The sequence below is a fragment of the Ursus arctos genome, unplaced genomic scaffold, assembly GCF_023065955.2.
Source record: "Ursus arctos isolate Adak ecotype North America unplaced genomic scaffold, UrsArc2.0 scaffold_14, whole genome shotgun sequence".
Classification (NCBI taxonomy): Eukaryota; Metazoa; Chordata; class Mammalia; order Carnivora; family Ursidae; genus Ursus; species Ursus arctos.
In genome coordinates this window covers 14,148,514-14,155,489 of record NW_026622808.1, presented here as the reverse complement: position 1 = coordinate 14,155,489, position 6,976 = coordinate 14,148,514, and the positions used below count along the sequence as shown (strand labels likewise).

Here is a 6,976-nt window from a genome sequence, read left to right as displayed (position 1 = left end):
AGCTGGGCCCTCGCAGTGCTGGGCCCTCACTGCCATCACCGCCACCAACACCCCCTCCCCAGCCTGCTTTATCTTCACAGCATCAGTCACTGCACACAACTTAAGTCAACAGATATTTCCCTCTTCTCCCTTGCCCCCCACTCTGAGTTCCGCGGCAGAAGGCATTCGGTCTGATTTGGTCATTCCTGAATCTCTAGGCTTAGAATTGTGCCTGGCACGCACTAGGTGTTAGTGAAGGTTTAGGGCGCAAGAGGACACGGCAGCGCAGCCAGTCCCTCCGGGCCTGCCTGCCAGCCTGGGAGCCATGGCAGGTGTTTGAGCAGAGGAGGGGCACATCCGGGGACACGGAGGGGCCGGGCTGGAGCGGAGGCACAGGCCGGGGCTCAGGAGGAGGCCCGGTCCTAGTTAGACGCTCTCTGACATTAGGAGCTGCAGGAGGGAGCCCATGCACCCAAAACGCCCTGCCCGCCAGGGACCCCCCCCTCTGAGGGTCCCTCCCATTATCTTTGCCCTTCGGTGTGTCTCCGCCCTTGGCTCGGGGCGTTCCAGAGTCTCTGTCTCCCCTGCCTCCCTCTCTTTCTCTCACCCGCCCCGCCCCCACCGTCCTTCGAGGTCTTTCTAGATCTCTCTCTCCTCCCTCTCTATCTCTCCCTCCTACTCACCCACGTGCCCCCCCCCCCCGCTCTGTGCCCCCTCCCGGCCATCCCCGCCTCGCAGCCGCCCCCGCCCTTGGTCCCCCCACCTCTCCGCACAGGCGTCTTCCACCCACCCCGGCCCCCGGGCCACGTTGCTGGGCGCCAGCCGGACCTGGAAGCCCGCCCCTCCCCCGCCCTTGACCCTCCGCCCCCTTCCCACCTCCTCTCCCCCCGCCCCTCCGCCCCTCCCTACACCGCCCCCTTCACCCTTCCCCTCCCGCCCACCCTCGCCTCCTCCCCCTCCTCCCCCTGTCCCCAGCGTTGCCTCCTCCCCGCACCCCACTCTCTCCTCCTCTCCTCCCCTCCCCTCCCCGCCGCCCGATCCCGGCCCGGGGGAGGGGAGGGGCGGGGCCCGCGCTCCCTGTGCCCTGCTGGGCCTGACGGGGCCTGTTGGGTAACGCGCCGACCTGGTACGAGGTCTGGCCGAGGTCTGGCCGACCTGAGCGGCGGGGAGGGGTGGCCCCGGGGCCCCCGAAAAGCGCCGGTGCTGTGTGACCTTGGACAGGTCCTTAGGCGTCTCTAGGCTCCGCTGCCTCCACTCCACCGGCTCCCGGGCCAGACAGACCTGCCATTAATTGGACGCCTGCTGTGTACTAGGCTCTGTGGTGGGTGCCCAGGGACCCAGGTCGGAACTCCTCATGACCCTCATGGAACCCACAGCGTCTAGGGAAGACAGATAACAAATAAACCAGCAAATAAGATAATTTCAGAGACCAGTCAAATGCTACAAAGAAAAATCCAACGGGCAGGAGACGAATGACAGGGGGCCTCTCTCCACGGATGTGACACCTGAGCTGAGACCTGGACGACAGGAGCCTGCCAGGGAAGAGGGGTAGGGGGAGTGAGGGCGGGGGGGGGGGGGGCTTCAGGCGGAGAGAGCGGTGAGGGCAAAAGCCCAGAGGCAGCTGGCAGATCATCCCCTACTTTGGAGGCCTGTTGTGAGCCCCAGACACCAGGTCAAGGGAATAATCCAGGCTGCCCAGCAATCACGGCAGCGGGAGGCAGCATTGTCAACCCCTTTGCAAGATGAGAAGACTGAGGCCCAGACAGAATGAAAGGTCTCACAGCGAACCAGAAGCGGGAAAAGCAAGATCCAAAATGCCCACACAGTCTGTCCCACACACATCTGTGCGATGCTTACTGGGGACTGGGCGAATCTGGGGTCCAGCGAGGAGCCCCCCAAGAGCAGGGATGGAGAGGCAGGGCTCACCAGGACGCCAGCGTGTCTCCAGGTGGGGCCGTGTACAGTGCGAGGCCAGGACTTGGGATGGAGAGGGTGTGGGGGTTGTGGGGTCTGGGATGGGGGAATGACCAGGAGCTCCCCAAACAGAGGTTCCCTTTTGTGCCAACAGCTGCCCTGCTTCCCCCTGTGCGCGCTCACACAATATTAATAGGCAAAGCCAGTTCAGCTGTCCAGCTGTGTGATTTTACGACCACAGAATGAAGTTTCCACCATTCCCCTGGTTTTACAGAATCACGGTGACACAGCTGCAAGGTAGGATTTGAACCCAGGCCTTCAACGGAAGTGTGACCTCAGGTGGCCACTGATCCCTGCGAGCTAGGTTAGCGCCGGAGGCCCTCCCTAGGCTTGCCTCTTTATCCTCCCAACAAATATATGGAGCAGGCCCCATGCTGGGCCTGGGCTGGCCATAAAATCATCAGTAAGTGTTCAGAGGGGATGAGGGTTTACTGAAGGAAATAAAATGAGGGAGGCTGATCAGGTAGGAAGGCCTCACTAGAATGTGGTGTTGGAGCCAAGACTGGAAGGGGGAGAAGAGCTGGCCACGGTCCAGGCAAAGGAAACAGCCCATACTAGGGTCCTGGGACAGGACCTTGCCTGGCATATTAGGGGAACAGCCAAGAGGCATGAGAGGCTGGAAGGGAGAGGGCGAGGGGGAAAGAGGGAGGAGATGAGGACAGGGAGGAGACAGGGGTCAGATCATGTAGACAGTGGGGGAGTTTGGATTTTATTCTGAGGGTGACTAGGAGCTCTGGAAGATTCTTGAGCAGAGGAAGGATGGGATCTGATTTTGTGTTTGTGTGTGTGTGTGTATTTATAAATTTTTTTAAAAAGTAAATCTCTATGCCCAACATGGGGCTTGAACTCAGGACCCTGAGATTAAGAAGAGTCACGTGCTCTACCCACTGAGCCATTTTAATGAGTGATCAAAGATGTGGGGGGGGGGGCGCCTGGGTAGCGCAGTCGTTGAGCATGTGCCTTTGGCTCAGGGCGTGGTCCCAGTATTCCGGGTCCCACATCGGGCTCCTCTGATCAAGTCCCACATCGAGTCCCACATCGGGCTCCTCCGCTGGGAGCCTGCTTCTTCCTCTCCCACTCCCCTGCTGTGTTCCCTCTCTTGCTGGCTGTTTCTCTGTGACTGTGAAGCCAGGGTGGGAGAGAGGGCCTTTGGGCCGTAATGGCCATACAGTGGCTACCCCCACCCCCCGTGGAGCATTTATCTAGGAGTCCTTTTAAATACTTGATCAGCCTTCACTTAATCAGAAGATTCTGTCATCAACCCCAGTTTCCAGATGAGGAAACCCACTGAGCAGGGGCCATCGTGGACTTGCTGTGGCCCCTTCTTTTCTCACCTGAGCTACCCTTGTGGCAGTAGGCAGAGGGGACTTTCAGCCCATGGGCGTGTCCACCTCCCCCCACTTCACAGCCTGGGTGTGGTCAGAGGTCCACCCAGCAAGGTGAGGGGTCAGAGCCCCTCAATCCCAGGGGAAGAATTAACATTGCCCCAGCTTTCCTCTGAGTCTCCTTCGGGTTTGGGTGGTATAAATGCACTGCTCAAACGAGGCAACTCCTATGCATTCTTCAGAACCCCAGTCTCAACACCCCCCTCTGACATCTAGGAAGCCTTCCCAACTTCCCAAGCAGGGACCTCAGTCCTGCTCTGTCTCTGCCCCCACCAACAGTCCTGGTCCCTCCCTCCACCTCAGCCCTGACTGTAGGGGGCTGAGAGGGTTCTGCTTGGTCTCCCCTGCTTTTCCAAACTTGGGAACCCCTCCGTGAATCCCCAGCATGGCCTAGCCTCGCTGCTCACTCATTGGAAAGCGGAGAGCGCCAAGAGCATTGGCTTGCGAACAAGTCTTGTCCAACCATCTCACTAACACAGGTGAGTAAACTGAGGCCCAGACAGAAGCCCGCAAGAGTCTTACAGTCACGGTGGGGGGGGCGCTAGAACCCCGGGGAGGGCTCCCAGTGTTCCCAGGTGGAGGGAAACGTGTGTGTGACTCTTCTGACCGGGGCTCGCCGCCAGCCTTGGCAGGAACAGAGGCTCAGAGGTCACCTGAGAGCCCTGGCCGGCAGGAGGGGACAGGCCTGGCTGGTGGCCCAGCAGCTCGGCTGGGGGCGGGGGGGCGGTAGGCAGAGGTTGGCGAAGTCGGAAGCCAAAGGCTTGGCCTCCCCGAGGGAGCCGCTTTCCCGGCCCGGGTCGGATCAATGGGCTGTAATTATACCGCGCCGGGCCCGGAGCCGGCGGGGAGGGAGCGGGAGCTGGCAGGAGAGAGGCTGCGGGCGGGGGAGCGCGGGCCTGGAGAGGGACCCACGTTACTTTGATTGACAGCTTTGGCGGGCGCCGCGCGAGAGCTTCTGGGGATCGTAGTCTTTCCGAGAACCCCGCTCCCGCCTTGTCTCCCGTTTGCGGTCGGGGAAACCGAGGCACGGGACCCACCACCTCCCTCCCCTCCGCCTACACGTCGGCTTATACTTCCCCCATCTGACCTGGAGACAAAAACTGACACCTGCTAGGCGCCTCCAGTCCCGGGTGAGGGTGTCAGCTATTCCCGGGGATTCCCGGGGGTGGGAGGCGTCCGGCGTGATTTAAAGTCCACCTTGGTTTACCTATCTGTGAAATAGGGCGAAAGGCGCCTCGTCGGCCCCGCCAGCTGGCCGAGATTTGCAAGGTAGTGTGTCGGACAAGGGACTCTTGCTTTTAAGGAGAGACCCGCCAGGCTCAGGGGGTGGCTCGCTACTCCGGTTTTCGGATACTAATCGAACTGGATTCCCCCTCACCCCCCAAAACGACTGAGTTCTGGCGTCCACGAGGCTCTCAGCGTCTCTCAGGGAGGGGGAGCCACACTCTCCATACCCCGCTGGCAGCCTTCTGATTGGCCCAGCCCATCCTAGTGCCTCCTGCCATTGGTTGCGGTTTTCTTGCCCTCCATTGGCCAGCGCCCCCTGTGATGTCACGGACCCATGTGGGAGCGCTGCGGGAGGATTGGCTGGCGCACCCAGCCAACCACCGCGGAGAAAGGAATTTCCACAGTAGCTGAGGCGGCGAGCCTGATTTAAGGTGGTCTGAGCAATCCGGGGTCCCAGCGCTGCTTCTCAGCTTTTTTCTTAAAAAAAAAAAAAAAAAAAAAAAATCCACATCATAAAAACCCAGCCAGGAACCACGGCTGAGCCTTTCTGTACAGTGGGAGGAGAGAGATCAGAAGCTAAGTCCCTTCCCCCAGTTTGCAGCTTCTTCCTGGATGCTGCATGGGGAAACTGAGGCCTAGAGACACGGGGTGTGAAGCCCTGGCAGGGGTTCGCTGGGCGAAGCCTTCTCGGCGTAATGAGAAGGTTAGCTAGACTGCCCAGACTGTTGCTCAGCCCTGGCTGCATGTGGCATTCCAGTGGGGTATGGAGTCAGGCTGCTTGAGGGTATCGCATCTCGCAGAGTGCTCTCAGCTGAGTCTCCCCAAATTCTCAAAGCTGCTCCCAAAGCCTGTGCTCGGAGCAAGCTGTCTCCTGCTTCCTGGCGTATCACACACATCATCCTGGGGTGGGGGGGTCTTGTGGCTTCTCAGGCAATCCACAAACCTGTACTTACCACCCCCACGCCCCCCCCCCCCCCGTGGAATATGCCTGATGGAAATATTTAAAGCCTGTTGGGTAAAAGTCCCCTCCTCCAGGAAGCCTCCTCTGGACTCACCAGGCAGTCCCTGTCCTGTCGTGTCCCGTCCCCCCCACCCCCAGTCCTGCTGATGGCCTGGGCCCTGGGTCTGGGAGTGAGTGCTTAACTCTGCTCCCCACTTCCCCATCCTGGGGCTGGGCCCTCTCTAGGAGCCCAGTGTCTTCCAGCACGAGGATGGGGTATAGAATAAGTACCTACCTGAACAGTGCTTGCTGTGTGTAGAGGGAGGTACCTTTTGGAGGAGATGCCCGCCGGAGATGCTTTGGGGCTGGGCCTTGAAGAAATGGATTTTCTCCAGGCAGAGAACGAGCAGGAGGGAATTCCAGGAAGAGATAACCACACAAGCAAAAGCCCAAAGGTGGGAGAGAACACAGAGTAGGTGATGGGACTGGTGCGGCTGGAGCAGAGAGCATGGGAACGGGTGGAGGGAGGTGAAGCCAGGCCAGGCCAGGTGGTGCAGGGCACCTGAGGCTAGCCTGAGGATCTGGGGGTTTGTCCCAAGGGCCACAGGGAGCCATGGGAAGGTTTTAAGTGAGGGAGGGCCAGACTCGCAAAAGGTGACAAGAGTGGAAGCTGCTCAGATGGGGGAGGTAGGTGGCTAGAGCTTGGAACTAAGAGGGTGAAGAGCTGGCACAGGCCGAGGGGGTGCTGTGGGGGTAGGGGCAGGAGGGCGTGGCCGGTGGGGGGAGAGAAGAGGCTAGGTTGATGTTCTGTCTTGGGGGAGCAGGATGGACAGGGGAGGAACAGGTCTGGGAGAAGGTGCTCCATCTAGGGACCTGGGGGACATCCGTGGAAAGGTTTTGGAGTGGGGACTTCGCAGACCCCCCAGAACCTGGACTTCCTGGCATTGTAGACCAAACTCTGTTTCTTAGAAGTTCCCAGCAGGAGTGTGGCCACTGATTTCTGGCTTTAGTTGCATCAGCTGTTCCTTCTCCTCCCCTGCATGCATTGCCTCATTTATTGAGCACTTACTGTATATGCCAGGCTCCCCAAGAGATGGGATCTGTCCCCACACAGCCTAGCAAGGGAGACAAGTATCGAATAGAACAACCCACAGAGAAACATAATCATGTCAAAACAAACGGAAACAAACTCTGGTGGGGCCTAGAAGGAGAGAGAACAGGATACAGTATTTTGAGAATAAGCAGGTGGAATGAGTGAGCACTGCTTAAACAGGTGGCCAGGAGGGTGGCCAGGAGGGGGCTTTCTTAGGAGGTGACATTTGAGCTGAGACTTGAAGGATGTGAAGCAAGGGAACAGTATTCCAGACTGAGAGAACAGTAAAGGCAAAGGCCCTGAGGCACACCCCTATCTGGGCTGTTGGGAAAACAGTGAAGGGGCCAGGGTGTCCAGAGCAGAAGGGATGAGGGTGAA

At 59.3% G+C, this 6,976-nt stretch overlaps 1 long non-coding RNA gene across 1 annotated transcript; it reads left to right on the top strand.

Annotated features, from left to right (window-relative positions):
• Positions 1–1,123: 1,123 nt before the first annotated feature.
• LOC123000180 (uncharacterized) lies at positions 1,124–4,069 on the top strand. The gene is made up of 3 exons (XR_006407989.3): positions 1,124–1,527; positions 2,048–2,190; positions 3,723–4,069. It is a non-coding gene; the product is annotated as an uncharacterized LOC123000180 (long non-coding RNA).
• The last annotated feature ends 2,907 nt before the right edge of the window (positions 4,070–6,976 follow it).